At 43.3% G+C, this 17,015-nt stretch overlaps 1 long non-coding RNA gene across 4 annotated transcripts in view; it reads left to right on the plus strand.

The window, feature by feature from the left end:
* Nucleotides 1-17,015, plus strand: part of LOC101751304 — a 423,708-nt gene that overhangs the window by 271,017 nt on the left and 135,676 nt on the right. The window contains exon 4 of one of the 4 annotated variants that reach the window (XR_006930981.1): nt 12,128-12,238. The exons of the other annotated variants lie outside the window; for them this stretch is intronic. This is a non-coding gene — a long non-coding RNA (uncharacterized LOC101751304). The remainder of the gene's footprint in view (nt 1-12,127; nt 12,239-17,015) is intronic. 4 annotated transcript variants of the gene reach the window in all.

Raw genomic sequence — 17,015 nt, forward strand, 5'->3', positions numbered from 1 at the left:
GCTCTGTGTGGCCATGATCAGGTGTTTAAAAGTGTTTGCTGTGCAAACATCAGTGAGACAGGCTCACAGAGGAAAAAGTAGAGTTTGGAGAGAAACTGAAACTTGGTGAAATCTAATCTAAGAAGATGGACAGTGAGAAAGAGCGGGGATTTTGACATAAAACTACGGGTTCCTAAAGAACCTGGAGTATCCTCCTTGAGTAAACCCTGTTTGTTCTTTTCCATTTTGACTTCCACGCTTTCCTAGTTTGGTAAAAACCAGACGTAGCTTTACCTGGGGAGAGAAAGGTGTGAATTGTGAGCTCTCCAGGTTCATCTTCCCATTCTCTCCTTCAGCAGCACTTATGCATGTATGGGGAGAGGCTTCTCCCTGCTGCTGCCTGCCAGGAGTAGGCAGGCAGAAACAGACTGTGCAAGCAGGATCTTGCTCTCCATCCTCACAGCCCTGCTTCCTAGGCCTCTTTCTATTCCCCAGCCCATCACATGATCAGTGACATGACTTAATGGAGCACAGACCAGTGCATGCGAGTTGCATCCACTCCTGCAAAAAAATCATTGTCCAAATGGAATTGAAGTTCCCTAAAATATTATGGAGCTGCACAAGAGTTTCTGCAAAAATACCCTCCTCTGAAGGACCACACAAGCTATCAGATAGTGCTGTTGAAGCCCTGATACTCAACAGACTTCACTTTGATGTCTCATGACTCCTTGGAGTGGAATGCATGGGGCAGCCTCATCTGTGTGGGAGTAATACAGCTCCCTTCTTTTGCCCTATGGACTAACCCCTGGGACTAGGAGGAAGCCAAATGATTAACATCAGTACTTGCCCTAGGTTGTCAATAAGTCCCTGTGCAATAAGTCCCTGTGGGGAACTCCATAGATTTAAGTCACAGGAAACCTGACATGTCCTTTGTTCCCCAGAGGCTGAGGTGCAGGCTAGGCTGGTGGGTGCTCTGGGATGATGTGCTCCTCACCCCCTGCCTCCACCAACATGTGCTAAGAGATGTGACCCTACAGAGGATGATAGGGCAGAGCTGTTACAGGGGGAGGTCACACCTGGAGAAGTGCTTTGGTACCGCACTTACAGTGACTGACTTGCTGGCCTAGAGATTTGGAAGAGAGGAAAAAGCAGAGGCTGGTAGGGAGGGAGCAGACAAGTAGGTGTCATACAGCAAGGGTGAGACTTAGCAGGGCTGCTCTGGCAGTTTGTAATTATATGTAGAGTATCTAGTGAGCACTACAGTAAAATTCCTACTGACTGCAGAGACTGCACAAATGACCCTTTTGTTAGGGGAAGAAAATACAAACAAAAAAAGGAGGAGCAGAAATCAGATTTCTGAACTCCTTATCTGAGGAATGTCTTCAGTACATGCTTACAAAGTAAAAAGCTTTCTATCATTCTGCATCTCTGAGTGACAGAGAGCTTCTTCCAGAGTGATGCAGAGCAGGAAGAGCCACTCAGCATTTCAGAGCCTGTGGAGGTTTCTCTGTGTGTCATTTTGTGCATAGGGCCAGAGAGGAAGTGTGATTAAAAGTGAGTGAAGTCGCATTTCTAGCAAGAGACAAGGACCTCAGCTGGCCCCTACCTGCTGTATCGTGATGGGCTTTAAATAGAGGAATGGATCTGTGTCCCACTTCTCATGATCAGTTGTGACAGCTCCCTGCTCACAAGGGCATTTGTGAAAGAAATCAAATTTGTGTTTGTGTAAGCATGCATCAGGGAGAGAGGTGTTAATGTCATGCCAGGGAAGTGCTGCAGCACCCTCCTAGCCAGATGATGGACACCCAAACATGGTGACAGTTTTGAGGATGAGGTGGCCAGGATTTGGGGAGTATCTTGAAGCACCAGCGCATGAACAATTTACCTGTTTCCAGGTGACATCCTCCTTCTCCTGACTTGAAGGCAAAAGTTAGTTACACTGATGCCTCCAATCTGCCATCAGAAGGGAAAGAGCTGTGTCAACACAGCAAGTGCAATTTGCTGACAGGTTGCTAGAGACAAAGAAGATGCAGGCAGGAGCAAGAGTAAAAATAGAAGTTCTCAAGTAAAAATGAGAGAAAAGAGAGATTGATTGTTTAAGTCACAAAAGACAGAAAAATGAAGGGAAAAGTAGAAAGACTATTAAATTGAATATGCCTGCCCTTTAGAATAGCACTGATAAAGGCTGGAGATGTGCAATGTAAAGGTTGAGACATATCTAACCGAGGGTCACATCTGATGAAATGATAATTTATAGCTAGAGAATAAAATAGAACATTTGGATGATGTGGGTATCATTTCTAGGCTAGCAGGTTTTAGGAGGCTGGAGGGAACACACATCACTCGATACATGAAGGAAATGCATGAAGACCATTCAGCTATGAGAGGGGAAAAAAAATCTCCTGTTTACTGATTTGCTTGCTTCCCTATCCTTTGCTGCTTTGCTATAGGGAAATCAAATGAAAAACTAAATAATACAGTATATATTCTCTGTTCCCCATCACAATTGACAATAAGAGAAACAATACTTTAATGACGTCTTAGATTTTTAATGAAGATTGCTTGTTAGGCTTCACAATATAAATACATAAAAGATTTAGAGGTGTTTGTTTCTCAAATATATCCAGATTGGATTTGGGCAGAGAAAGGTTAGCATGACTGAAGGAAACAAAAATTGGTAAGAAAAACCTGGATAGTGACTGAACTAATCAAGAAAAGCAGGATTATGCTGAATGAGCAGGCTTCTCTAAATAGATATATTAATATTGTAAATTGTAACAGTGAGTGCGATGGCCCAGCCTCTTAGTGGCTGCATCTGTTTCTTTTCTATCAGCTGCAGAATCAAATATAGTCATTAGGAAACAGACGTGCACTTCCATCTCCAGAGAGCATTATATGGTATTAACTGGAACCCTCCAAAAATAGATCATTTCCTCATTCGCTTCCAGTTCCCTAATTCTACCTCATTTTTTTGCCTGCCGCTGATGGACTATGCACATACCTGCTCTCTAAACTATATGGAACTTTTCCTTGAATTGCATTTTTTTTTTATTGAAATGTTTTCTTAAAGTCTCATTCTATGTAATTGCCTCTCTCCCCTTCCAGCCTAGTCAAATAGGTAGAAAATGCAGACTCAGGAGTATAATTCAGACAGGTACTGTTAAGTCCTTCACCAAACCCTTTTTCTTGAAGCCTATAAATGTATCCTATAGAAAGCCAAACTGAATTTGCTCACTCTGGACAGCATTGTATTGTAAAGAATGGGATCAGACTTCCATGCTTGGTAATGAGAAGAGCTTTCTTTACCTGATGTGGAAGTGAATTATATTACAGAATCACAGAATCATAGAAGCGTTTGAGTAGGAAGGGACCTTTAAAGGTCATCTAGTCCAACTCCCTTCAACGAAACATTTGGCACTGCAGCTTTTCCAGAGTCTCCCAAGCGTTTTGGAGAAGGGGGTTGGCACATCACTCTCATTCCGGATGTTCCAACATCACTGGAGGAAGCAACTGAATGAAAATGTATACTCCCTTTCCATAATTGCTGAGAATGCTGGGGTGTGTTGTTGACCGTGCACGTTGTTTGCTTTTGCATAGACTCACGAAGAAAATCCCAGTAGAGGTATAACACAACATCTCTTGAGGTTCCCTCAACCCCTGCAATTGTGTGTGTGTGTGACTTGATTCTTATGTCCAGATATACCAACGACTGCTTGTATGGCAACATCTGTGAGCACGTCTAGTCCTGTAAAATTGCTATGATGGCTGCGCTTCTCTGAGAATGATAGAGAAATGCTCTGCCCACTCTGTTTCATGTGACAAAAGCAGTGGTTCTGCACTGTTCCACAGTGCTAATGGCCTCTGTGGTAGGTGTTATTTGTAGCACCTTGCTGTCCCACCAACACTTCTCTGAAGGGTGTTGTACCTCAGCCATACACATGGACATACTTCTGTACCAAGGAATAGAGGCTTTGCTGCTGTTTCTATCTGTTCTGATCCCAATAAGCAGAAGCGTATGTATGTAAAACCTATACTAGTGTACATGTGTGTGTGTGTGCACATGATATTGAGCACAACCTTCTCCCTTGGATTACTCCAGGAATTTTCTGCATGATGCTGTGAAGTGACTGTGAACTTTCACGTCACAGAGTCGGGATTTACATGGTAACCAGTGGGCTTTCATTATCAGTCCTCTGGGCTTTCCTTCCCCTTTTTGCCAGATAGATAGATGGCTGGTTGGCTCTTTCTCTTCCTTTTTTTTTTTTTTTTTTTTTTTAACCTTCCCACTGACTTCTAAATAGCAGCACTTATACCCAGAAATTCATAAAAGCTGACTTGGATCTTCCTGAACTAGCCCCAAACATTAATGTACTGGCTGAGCGCACTACTAAGTTATATTTCTGCTGTCCTTTGGGACCTAGCAGTAAGCTGGCTTCCTGGTGCAGAACATTTCTCCTAGCAGTGTATCTCCTTACTCAATCTTCGGTGTAACTGATTTGCTGTGAAGGAGATTTGTTGCCGGAAAAAGCAGAGCTTCTTGGGTTTTATGAAGTTGGGCCAATTTCACTGAAAATACCTCCCAAAGGAAATTATTCTCTTCTTTCTGAATTCGTTCTGTCTGCTATGAATCGTTCACCTCCAGGAACCCATTGTTCCCGATTCTGAAATGTCTGCGTCTTTCAAGTGACTTCACTCTGGTAGAAGCAGCAACTTTCCTTATTCCGCTTCGCTTCTAGGACTTGCCCTGCAAAGTTCCCGGCTGCTTCCTGTGCGTGTGTCATTGCAGCCCTGTCACAGGGGAGATCTCAGCCACTGTCTTGTCTTGCTTTGCCTTAGTATGAACTTCCCAGTGCAAATTGGTTCTGTGTCTCAGGGAAATAGCACAAGACTTTAGAGAAAAGGGGAACATGCTAAGTTACGCCACCCAAGTCAGCAGGCTTTTTGCTAAATAAAGGAAAAATAAAAATAATTAGAAAAAAATCTGAAGAAACAACAAGCCAGACAACGCTCTGAACTGTGTAAGAACAAAGTCTAAAATGTCATTGCAGAACGGAGTAACACCCTGAGGGCTGCTTACAGCTTCTTTCAGAATGGGAGGGAGCGTTGCTTGCAGTTCAATCAGAAGCGATAATTGGAAAATATACGTTACAGTTTCAGTCCTTTTGTGACTGAAAGCTTGTGACTGAATCATGTCTCCTGATGACACAAGTCAGGCACCAAACAGCTCCCTCAGCGTGCTCTGAGGTCATCCTCAAAATTCCATACTGCTTTCAATACTGGCTGATCCCTTCTTCTGCTCAAATACCTGTCATCCTTTAGCCTTTCCCCAGTATGTGCCTATCCTCCCCTCTCCTCCTCCTCTCCTCCTGTGGCAGCCCTTAACTCTTGCTTTCCATTGGCATCACAACAGCCTTTCTTTCTCATCCACTTTATGTTATGCCTGCATCAATGCATCTCAGATCACTATGGCAATGCATTTCAAATTACTTTCCCACCTCTGTCTGCCTCCCTAGCGTCTGCCTTTCCAGTTATCATTGCCAGTCACTTAAATTCATTGTGGCAAAAAACATATTCCTTATTCACTTCCTCACAAACTCTTATTTCCGTGTTCCCCAGATGCATTGCTGTGATTTTCCCCTCTCTTTAACCTTGTACTTTCAGGCCACTGCTAAATCCTAATCCTCATTTATTTACACATAAAATTTATCTTTCCTCTCCCCCAGATTCACTGCTTCAGTCTGGCATTGCTCAGGGGGAAGGTTTTGTTTAAGGAACGTTACTTGCTAGAACCATGGAACAGAAGTATTTGGGTTTGACTTTCATGGGACCCCAGGATGAATCTTTAGTCTGGCAGTCAGTATGTATGTATGGTAGTCAGTATGTCAGAAAATGTATTAAAAAAAAAATAATAACAGAACTTTTTTCACTTGCACACAAAGTAAATTTTATCCAGCATTATGTGCACAACCCATGATTTAATTTTAGAGTTCTGTCTTAAAACATAGGGTGTTCTAGTAGGTATAGCCTAACCCCAACATTAATTGCTACGTGGGTGAATACATACTGTAAAAGAGAAAAGGGAAGTGCCTCTTCCCACTGAGACAAGCTAGATTTGAGTTGTGCCCTCAGGCCCCAGGTCTTCTTTCAGCAGATGTGTAGGTCAGTGCCAAATAGCTTTGGGTTTGGTTGCTTGTTGCATTGAGCCATATGTCAGCTGCTGCGCCTGCACAAAATCTGATGCAAGCTTTTGCTCTCTCAGTGCCTCTGAGGTAATTCTCCCCTTATGTGATCCATGTTTGGTTGCAGTTTCACTGCTGAGCTTTGCAAAACTGAGCTATAAAAAACAACAACACTACACACACACACACAAAAAAAAAAAATCAGGTGATAGTTGAGTCAAAAGGGAAGTGGTGCACAGCAAGTGAAACTCCACTGTCTTCTACTTTGAGCCTTCAGTACACACAGGAGTGTAAGTGCAAGAGTTGTGCTCAGGGAACTGATGGAGCATGCCTGTGGATGCTGCACTGAGGTCCTCCAGGAGACACACATCACTTAGCAAACACTGCATTTTTAAGTCTGTAGACTGATTTGGGGACGGTCTGAGTCAGAATATGAGGCTGAGTTTGCTGACGAGCAGGTGAGGAATGGGCATGGTAATGTGCTTGACACTGGGATCTGGAAAGGTCATGAGTGCTCCCAGAGCCACAAGATGTGAAGAAAGGGAAATATAGCACTGCACTGAGCAGTTACTGCTTGGGAAAAGGGCTTATTTAGTAAAAAGGCAGATCTCACTCTGCTTGCTGATGCATCAGCTGTGCATTGCAGCTCACCTGCAAATTACAGTGGACTTAAAATCTGTTCTAACGCTGCATCTGTACTCTTTACATGCAATCTTTATTTCCCTTCAGAATCACAGAATCATTAAGGCTGTAAAGGCCTCTAAGATTTTCTAGTCCACCATCAACCCATCCCCACCATGCCCACTGACTTTTCCCTCATTTGGGTATATTTTCCTAGACTGTCAGAAGGGCTTCTTCTTTTCCTTATGATGTTTTACAGATTCCTCAGACCTCGACAAGAAGCCCAGCAGCACCATGAGGTCTGATGGTCCTGTGAACTGCAGAAGCAGTGAGCTGCTGTATGCTGTGGCTGTGTGCCCCAAAGGGCCACAGCACAAAGGGCCACCTCCTCTCCTATTTAGGTCAGGCAGGCTTCCATTGGAGAAATGTGACATTTCTGATGGCCAGTCAGCTGCATATGAGCCAGCAGTGTGCCCAGGTGGCCAAGAAGGCCAATGGCATCCTAGCTTGTATCAGGAATGGTGTGGTGAGCAGGACTAGGGAAGTCATCCTGCCCCTGTATTCAGCACTGGTGAGGCCTCAACTCGAGTACTGTGTTCAGTTTTGGGCGTATCAATACAGAAGGGACATTGAGTTGCTGGAGCAGATGTAAAGAAGGGCAACAAGGCTTGTGAAGGGCTTGGAGAATGTGCCCTACGAGAAGAGACTGAAGGAACTGGAGCTATTTAGTCTGGGGAAGAGGAGGCTGGGGGGAGACCTTATTGCTCTCTTCCAATACCTGAAAGGTGCTTACAGAGAGAGCGGGATTGGTCTCATCTCACTGGTGACAGGTGACAGGACGAGGGGAAATGGCCTCAAGTTGCACCAGGGTAAGTTTAGGTTGGATATCAGGTAGAGCTTCTTAACAGAAAGGGTTGTTAAGCACTGGAATAGGCTTCTCGGGGAGGTGGTTGAGTCACCATCCCTGGATGTGTTCAAAAACCGTTTGGATGTGGTGCTCAGGGACATGATTTAGCGGAGGGTTGTTAGAGTTAGGGTAGTATGGTTAGGTTGTGGTTGGACTTGATGATCTTTAAGGTCTTTTCCAACCTGAACAATTCTATGATTCTATGATTCTATTTCAACTTCATGAAGTAAACCAGATCACTCTTGCAAGTGCAGTCTTTAAATATTGCTTTCCTGCCATCCAAAATAAGTCCTTCACCTCCTGTCGATGTCCTCTTGAGGAGAACTACAATTTCTCATCCATTAATGCAGATTTGTTATCTGCATTCATCTACAGGTTGCAAAAGCCTGATGGTAAACTCACTTTTCTTCCCTCTTGCCCATGTGACTAGGTGCTCCTAGAGAGGAAAAAATTTAGATTGGCAACCGCTTACTGAGATGCTTCCTATTATTTTGCTTATCTTCCTGTAAGTGTGTTCAGAGCAAATGTTTAGTACGCCGCAGATAATGTAGTTACCGATAATGGATCCTTGCTGCTAGGGGACGTGCAGTGATTTACCTTCATCGAATTAAATCAGAACAGGTGTTGCCAGCTCACTTCCAAATCCAAAGGTGAGCAGGTGCCAGTAAGTTGCATCTGGCACTGGGAGCAAACAAATCTAGGCTGGAGAATTGTTGAATGAGGTGATTTCTAATTTGGTGCACAACCTAGGCAATTAGCAGCAGCTTTCCAAATGTTCTTCTGCGTACTCCTCTCCTTCCGATTTAAACAATGGTGACAGAGGAACACTGCTATAAAGCAGGGTCTGGACTAGAGAGTTTTGCAAATACTGTCTGTGACACTTAGACATTTTCTTTGTATTTGATAGGGAACTGTGCAAGTAGTTATGTTCCAAAGGGAGATTCCTCATCTTGAAAAGACAGAGGAGGAGATTGCTGGGGCAGAGCAGGGAGGAAGTTCAATACATAGCAGTGACTGCGCAGATTACTAGCTGTGGGACCACTTCTCTATTGCCAACTGCCTGCCACAAGAACGAAATGTCATGGCAGTAGCTGAGCGATTTTCTTAGGAATGCTCTGATGTTGAATATCAGTTTATGGGTAGAGACCTGCTAATTTCAGGGCTTGATGTGAAATTAGACCTTTGCTTCTTCCTTAGAGGAATGCATTGGGACGATACTTTGGTAATGATTCGTGCCTACATCTGTCCCTCTATATTTGGCTAAAATCAGTGTTTCTGAAAGCTTGGATTAAGCCCTCTGCCTGCTGCAAGTAAAAGCATTTTTGACTAAGTCATTTTCCATTAAACACAGCTCTGCCAGGTCAGTAAATCACACAAACAATGTTAATCACTTTTTGGTCATGTTTAATGGCCTTAAATTGCCTTAGAAATAGCTTCACCTAATTTTATTTCATTTGGGCTCTAGAAGGGGTCCAGCCGCAAATAACCACTCTCAGAATCAAGGCTGAATTACTGCAAATACTTCGGTAAAGGTAAGAAGGCAGATCCTCAGATCATATAAATTGGTGCAGCCCTGCTGATGCCTGTGATGTTATGGTGATTGATACCAGCAGGGCCATAATACAGCTAAAGTAAATGGTCTGCAGTTTTAAATGCCTGCTGCTAATGGGTCCCATGGTAAATCAATGGCTGACTTGTTAGTTATTTTCTCTTTAAAATGGACTCAGAAGGTACATTAATGGAGAAAAAAAAAACAGCTTACAAGAGCAGTGGCCAATACAGGTAGCACTGGAGCCAATGTAGTTCACATTTGCATTTAGACGTAGGGTCTGATTTGTTACCTTTGCAGATGCCCATGCCAATGTGCAATAGGTCTAAGACAGGCTGGCCCCAAGCCCAGCTGACCAGCCACTGCTCTGACTGACCTGAGCCGAGGGCATGACTTCCTGGGGTTTAGATCTTGCACATCTCTAGGCTCTTGAGAATTAAAGCCTACAGGCAACTTCACTGCTGCTTTCAGACATCTTAAAGTGAAGCAAGGAACAGATGGCCTTGAACGCCCTTCCAGTGGAATTAGAGCAGGAGAGATTGCTACCGAACCTAGGTGGGAATCAGTTTCCTCACCCTGTCAGAGCTTTCAGGAATTCCAGTGTTTTTCCTATCTCCCACCAGGGATGAAAGGTCCCTTTAAAACTTGGATGAAAATCTCCAAAATACAATCACAATGGGGCCAAACTAAATATTTTACTTTAATAATGTTCAAAGAGTGTATTTTGATTGTGACCTTCCTAAGCAGTTGCCTCTCTTTAGTACAAAAGGAACGTGGGGTTCTTGCTTGTTTCTTTCAATTAGAAATAAAACTTTTCACTTTAAAAATGTCAAAGCAGCAGTTCTTGATCACTGAAAGGTTCTTTTGGATTTTTTTTTAAGCTGAGAGACTTTTCGAAAACAAACGTTTACCATCAATCAATTTCAGCTTTGACAGATCACTGCTTTGTTCCACTGTGGGCAGAGACAGAAGAAAATTTTAGTCCCGAAATTCCAGACTGCTTCTAGCAATTGTTACCTCAGTTCTGAACATATGTTGCCTTACATGGGTTTCAGTCCAGATAAATTAGGCTGCACTGGGCAATGGAGCTGCAGGAAGTGCTTTTTTTTCCCCCAGCTCGTTTTTAAATGAATACTTTAATTTAATCTTGCTTTCTTTTATTATTATTATTATTTTTTATCAGTGACCAACATGATTTATAGAGCCTCCAAGTTATTTATATTCTGTTTGCATGATTTAGCATCCTGAGTGAATGCAGTTTGGTTGAAAATGGTTTAATGAAAAATGGTTTCTTTATAGCATAGTTGGAGCTTAATCTATGTTTTCAGAAATCATTCTCATTAAAGCCTTATAAGGATCAGACCAACACACTGACTGTTGCCAAGGTATTTGCTAGAAGTGCGATTCCCAGGCAATAACTACAAGCTGTACATCACAGAAGAAGAAAGAGCAGCTTTCTGACATACAGGGTGATGAGACAACTTCATGGATTTCCAGCTCGGATAGCAGCACAACAAGGCTTTAAGTGGAAGGCAGGAAAATAGAATAATACAATGGCCTGGGTTGAAAAGGACCACAATGATTATGTAGTTTCAACCCCCTGCTATGTGCAGGGTCACCAACCACCAGACCAGGCTGCCCAGAGCCACATCCAGCCTGGCCTTGAATGCCTCCAGGGATGCGGCATCCACAACCTCCTTAGGCAACCTGTTCCAGTGTGTCACCACCCTCTGGGTGAAAAACTTCCTCCTAATATCTAACCTAAACCTCCCCTGCCTTAGTTTAAAACCATTCCCCCTTTTCTTGTCACTATCCACCCTCATAAACAGATGTTACCCCCTCCTGTTTATAAGCTTCCTTCAAGCATTGGAACGCCACAATGAGGTCTCCCCGGAGCCTTCTCTTCTCCTGTCTAAACAAGCCCAGTTCCCTCAACCTTTCATCATAGGAGAGGTGCTCCAGCCCTCTGATCATCTTAGTGGCCCTTCTCTGGACTTGTTGCAAGAGCTCTGCATCTTTCTTTTGCTGGGAGCTCCAGGCCTGGATGCAGTACTCCAGATGGGGCCTCACAAGAGCTGAGTAGAGGGGCACAATCACCTCCCTCTCCCTGCTGGCCACCCCCTTTTTAATGCAGCCCAGAACACAGTTGGCCTTCTGGGCTGCAAGCGCACACTTCTGGCTCATGTCCAGCTTCTCGTCCACAAGGACCCGCAAGTTCTTCATTGCAGGGCTGCTCTCAAGGAGATCTTCCCCCAGTTTGTATAAATACCTGGAATGCTATAAATAAAAATAACCTGATTAAAAAATTAAGCACAAGAAAGCCCCCAAGGAAAACTAGCCCACCAGCTATCTTACACCATATAAGAACAGTGTCTTTATTCTAATTCTTCACACTTTATTTCTAATTATTTATACTTCACAGAGGCTATGGGAGGAGATTGTGAAAGTCCTACTGTGTTCCCTGCTCAAAGCTCTGGGCAGCTGTCCTCATTATGGGTGCGTGAGTCTTTCCAATAGTTTTCTGTAAGGTTTTAAAGAAATGAGCTGCAGTTATGAAGGCTTTGTGATGGGAGTTGGTGATTAGCAATGCATTTTGTGTAAAAGTGCCTAATGATCATGTAAATGTTTGTTTACAACGCTTTTCCGCTAAATGCCACAAATACCGAATGGTTCCTCAAAGGCATTTAGGCTCTGTGAAGGGAAATGGAGTTAGAGAATTCATACCTTCCCTGTGGCTGGAGGCTCTTCTTACATGACAGGCTTTTCAGACCCACAGTACACTCGACACTCAACAAAGGTTTTACTTTCGACAGCAGTAGAGGCCAAAGGTTGAGGAAAATGCGACAATTACAGTTCTTAAGGAGTGTCCACTGACAGGGCGTTTTTTTGCAGGAGCTTCAGCACAAGGCAGCAAGCTGATGCTGGCACATTCTGTGATCATTCCTCATGAGGAGAGTTCCCTGCTTACTGGTTTTATTTTTGCAAGCCACTGCGATGTTGCAGGTGGGTGGATTTTTTTCTCGTTGCTCTCAGGTCAGATGCCAACGTACAGATGAGCTTGCATCTGATTTTGGTACAACCAGCATAAACTTAAGCGCAAGTGATCTCAAATAAACTACATATCCATGTGTGGCACACCGTGAAAGCAGCAGAAATCTGTTTTGCTTTTAAGAGATACTGCAGAAAAGACTGTCAGGAAGCAAAGCTGCTCCCTTGGGCAGCTCAGGGGACAGTGGAATGAGTCTTCAGCCCCATTAGCATGTCAGACATGGCTTGTTCTTGTCCCTTGGTCACTGCAGTGGCCTGGCACAGCAATGTGACCCTTCTCTCTGAAGCACAGGGCAACGCTGCCTGCTTGCAAAGGCCACGCAGTTGTGTGCTTCACCACAGGCTTTGAAACCGCTAGGGACCTTCGTGTGCTGTGGCTGAAGTTCTCACTTGTTTTCATTTTTCTTTTCTTCTGGATTTTCCTGCAGGGGAATACAATACCCTCCTGCACCAGTGGTGAGCCTCTGGCTCCACTAGACACATTTCACCAGTCACAGCTCTAGTGTACTTCAGGTGTATTAACCTGTGCCTGGCTTTAGAGCTGATTTATCCCATGCTTGCAAAAACCAAGAGATTCCCAGACGTTCAGAAACCTGGGTCCAGAAACCAAACCTGGGTCCAGACAAATGGCTTAAGACCTTCATTTCCTGTAGCTCAGACTTGCCAGAGTTACACCCCTTGTAACCAGAGCATGACCATGTGCCCAGAGACACAAACACAGATGAAGGGACACATGTGATCCTGCCCAAACTGCACTCATCCCTCTGCAGAAAAAATGGCATCCTTTATGTCACCTGTAGGGCTTCAGCTGAACACTAATCTGCTCACCTCAAATTAATTCTTCAGCTCCAGGTAGTTAAAAGGTGTTCTCCTGAACTAACTACCTAACTAACTAACTACCTGAAAGGAGGTTGTGGCGAAGTGGGGGTTAGCCCCTTATCCCAGGTAACAGAAACAGGATAAGAGGTAATGGCTTCCAGATGCATCAGGGGAGGTTCAGGTTGGATATTAGGAAACATTCTCAGAAAGAGTGATGAGGCATTAGCACAGGATGCTGAGGGAGGTGGTGGAGTCACAGTCCCTGGAGGTGTTCAGGAGCCGTGAAGATATGGCACTGAGGTACATGGGTTGATGGCTGGACTGGATGACCTTCACAGTCTTTTCCAACCTTAAAGATTCTATGATACTATGATTTCTCTCCAGTGTGTATGGATTTCTTCATCTGCAGTGGTTCAGTGCCAGCCACAGAGGAGCGGCCCTCTGCCAGCCATAGCTGTTCCTTTCGTGCTGGCTTCTTGCTCATCCCACTGTCAGTCAGAGAAGTTCCTCCAAGAATGAGTAATATGTAGTAGGTAACAGACCAAAACTTCATGACTGTGATTGTTGTTTTCTCAGTCTAGTACCCTGTTTCATCACTTGCATCTCTGCAAAGTAATTCAGAGTAGAGCCATCAGAAACAGCATTAAGGATGTTTATTTAATGCTGTGGCGGTGTGAAAGATTATACAAGGTGCGAGTGCTGAAGAGAGGGTTGGGCTTTTATTTACTCTTGTTTATACAGTGTTCTGCAGTTGTTTTGACATTATTTTACCCTTCAACAACTGTACTTCAGTGACTCTTGCAGCATGTGGAGGGAAGCTCAAAGTCAGGCAGAAGAGTTGTGTGGGCAGGTTGGATGTGTGAGGCGTGTTTGCATGGCTAGGGGAGAAGGAAGAGAATGGGCAGATGGATTGTCCATAGATATCGAGAATAAAACACTAATAGCAGAGATTAAATGACAAGCAATGCAGTGTGTCCTAAACTGGCCGGTGATGATGTTTAGCCAGTAAAAATAATAATTTTAAAAGATTTATTTCAGCATCTAATGTGTAGGCTATAATTCATAGAAATGCTTTGAATTAAGTTGCATGTTTGCTGAAATCTCAGCATATGTTAAAATGCTCTCCTCAGTAAGGACGGGCTTACCTGCTTAAGTGCTTTTCTAGGGAGAGGCTTCAGTGATGGAGCAAATAGTGAGGTTATTTACCCTGAGGCAGCAGAACTTCCATTCACTTTTCACCTTCTTTTTCAACAGACTGTTTATTTTCATTGAGCTCTGGCTTGAATTCCTGTATTTTGGCAATAACAGGCTTGACCATTCCTCCGGTTGTTCTCCCCCACCAGTGTCACTTCTGAAGCAAAGTCTGTTTTTTGTACTTTCTGTGTTTGGAAGTGGGGGAGTGGAGGAGCTGTCGAGAGAGGTAACCAGTGGTGGTTACTAAATGTGTCTGTTTAGTTGAAAGTAAGGAAGCATACAGCAAATATTAAAGGGAATAAGATGGACTCGTTGATATTCCTGGGGGAATTCTGCACTTAAGCTGATGCCCCAGAAACCCAGCTGGAACGCTAAATGAAAGCCAAAGCCCCCCCACAAGCATGTCAGCAGAGAAAAGCTCCACACAGTGAAGGCCTTTGAAAATCAGAGCTGAAAAATAATATTCTATAAAAAGGAAAAATCCACTAAGAAAACATAAAGCAAGGAAATTAAAAGCACAGTAGGGACTGGCCACAGTACTTAAGTTGTGAAGGGTCTGTGAAGTAGAATGCAGTTAACACAAAGCCTGACTTTTTCACTGTACAAATATACATGCACACACTTTATGCAGAGTAGCCTTGAGCTTGCCTCAAGATCACCAACTGAGTTTTTAAATTAACACAGGGGTGCTCACACCTCCATGCAGCATCCTAATGGCCTTCCAAAAAAGTGCTCTCTGCATACAGAAAAGGAAGTTCGGCACTTTCCTTCTCCCTTTCTTTCTCCTTTGAACTAACTAACTAAATAAAACATTAGGGAGAAGGATAGGTGCTGGCCATTCTGCAAAATGACACTACCTTTTATTTTCCTTTGCTTTTGAGGAGTCCCTCACCTCCTCCTCATGCCAGATGATTCACATTGTTCTACATGGCAGAGAACTGCGTTTAGTAAAGGTTTTTCTTGCCATGTAGATTTAAACACCAACGAGGCTCTGCCCCATTAAATTCAGTGAGGATTCATCTGTACAATACAAAGGACATGGCTCTTTCCTTTATGGGCCAGAGGACCAGCATGACCTAAACATAAAGCCTTGGAATGACAGACCTGGGAAGTTCTTCCAGTTCTAAAAATAGACACAGCATTAACAGGAGTTGTCCTGACTTACTACCTTGATGCATGCTCCAAGTCCTCTCTGTGTGAGAAAATGAACCAGCTTTGTGTTGTCTCAGTCATAAGCCTCCTTGCTGAGATGTTGATGAGTTTACCAGATTACACTAATTCAGATGGTGTGCCAGAGTGACCGCACATCTGGATTGACCATGGCAGGCCCCAGGTAATGCAGCTTGTTCTGATGTCCTGAAGGAAGTCTTTGAACACAGCTTTGTTCTGGGTTTTTGTTCTGGGCAGAGACTTTTCCTTACTTTTCTCTCCCAAGCTGCTATGGAGACCATTTAAACATTTTCAGAGGGTTGCACAAAATGATGGAAGGCATGTAAAATCTCTATCCCAGCTCCAGTGTAAGGTGCCCCAGTTAGGAGGCTAAAAGAGAGAAAAGGCATTCTTCTCATAACATGATCTGATTCATCCCTTATTAACAAACAAACAAAGAAACAAACAAACAACAACAACAAAAAGCTGTCAGACTATAGTAGATCCATCTCGTTAAAGATATCTATGCTTTATAGTTTGACTTCTAATTGAGAGAAAACAAAATGGTCCATGAGAGAGCTATGCTGTTTGCTGCTAATAACTGGGTACAAGTGGGTGTCGTGTCTGCAGACAGGCAGATTCTTGTCAGCAACATGAAATTGGTCAGCAGATGCACAATAAGGGAGATGACAGTGGATGTGGACACATTCCTACCAAGCAATGACCTGATACCACTGACCCATTTCATAAGAATTGTGAACAAGGCTTCACATTTCAGGGATGTTTGGTTATCAATTGAATTGCATCGGTTGACAGACCATTCACAATGTCAGAACTCAATTTGCAACCATCCAGTGATCCATCTGGATCATGAGAGTTTGTAATGTAACAGGAACCCTCGTGTGGTTCTGAACTTATTGCCCTCAGTGTAAAACAAATAGGAGGTGAGGGACAATAATTGTAAAACAGTCTTCTAGAAACACTGATTTCTCAGATACACAAATTAATGCAGGCAAAGAGATGATTAAATGTCCTCTTCTTTGCAGTTATTTCTAAGAATCTAAAACATGATATTAAGATTGTGTTATGTAGAAGACATACCACAGAACCATAATGACTCTATTTATATGAAATGAAGTGTATTTCAAACTAATTTGGGCATCAGCTCAAGTCTGTCCTAGAACGTGACATGGAAAACATACTGACCAGTAAAATGTCTTTAATAGTATAAAATTATGGTGTGTATTCAACAAACTCCCAGCAGGTCTAAAAACAAGTTTTTTATCTATTTTTTAGTGTTTGTAGTGGAGTTATTTATGCAGGTTTTTTTTGTTCATGAATTAAACTTGACATGCCTTCATCTGCAGAACACAGAAATCGATCAGAGTGTTTTAATGAAGAAGATAAGTATTTGGACAGTACACGTCCTAGGAAAAGTTAGAGTGTTTAAAGAAAAAATGTTGGGTTTTCAGTGAAATGAATCAATACTCTGCCAAATCTGCAATGAATCAACACCCCAGCATGAGGTTAGGAGTATCCATATTCTCAGTGTGTTGTCTTTTGGAGTAGG

Source organism: Gallus gallus, chromosome 1 (genome assembly GCF_016699485.2).
Source record: "Gallus gallus isolate bGalGal1 chromosome 1, bGalGal1.mat.broiler.GRCg7b, whole genome shotgun sequence".
NCBI lineage: Eukaryota > Metazoa > Chordata > Aves > Galliformes > Phasianidae > Gallus > Gallus gallus.